Genomic DNA, 929 nt, shown 5'->3' on the forward strand with positions numbered 1-929 from the left:
GACAGACAGACAGACAGACAGACAGACAGACAGACAGAAGGACAGACAGACAGACAGACATAAGGACAGACGGACAGACAGACAGAAGGACAGACAGACAGACAGACATAAGGACAGACGGACAGACAGACATAAGGACAGACGGACAGACGGACAGAAGGACAGACGGACAGACGGACAGAAGGACAGTGATGCTGCTCAGAGTTCACCCTGAGTGGTTAAAAAAGTGACATATTTATTCAGTTTTGAATGAAAGGATGTTTTTTTTACAAGAGAAAATATATTCAGAACTAGAAGCACTCAGAGAGAAGAAACTCTTGCTAACAGACCTTGAAATCAATGGTGATCACCCTTGACCCATAAGGCGTCCAGATGTTGAGTTTCATTCTTCTGTTATGAGAATTCGTTTATAACTTTTTCAGTGATCTTGTACACAGACAGACAGTAATATGAGATCCCAACAGGAAGTGCCCCAAGCTGCTTTGGAAGTGCTTTGGAAGTGCTACAGCTAGCTGCTGCTGCTTCTGTTTGCACTTGCAAATGACCAAAGAAATTTACGTAATTAAGAGCCTTATGTGAAACTGACAAACATGTGACTGGTAGCTTCAAGATTTAGTCAAAATAAAACTCCAATTTGTCCAAACTGAGGCCGTCCAAAGAGCCATCTACGACAGGTAAGACATTAACTGCTTGTAATTTTTATGCACCTCCTTTCAAAGGATCAGAAGAGAGGAAATGTGCGAATTATTTCCATCTAATCCCAACCATGATGCCGATAAAGAAAGAGTTTTTTTTAAATTCAGCTCAGTCATCTTAAAGATGTGAAGCTGCCTGATCCTCAGGTGTTCGATGAGTCCCAGCCTCCTCCTCCTCCTCCTCCTCCTCCCCCCTCTCTGTTCCCTCCATCTGGGGGGGGGGGGGGGGGGGGC

The sequence above is a fragment of the Kryptolebias marmoratus genome, linkage group LG3 (assembly GCF_001649575.2).
Source record: "Kryptolebias marmoratus isolate JLee-2015 linkage group LG3, ASM164957v2, whole genome shotgun sequence".
In the NCBI taxonomy this organism is placed as follows: Eukaryota; Metazoa; Chordata; class Actinopteri; order Cyprinodontiformes; family Rivulidae; genus Kryptolebias; species Kryptolebias marmoratus.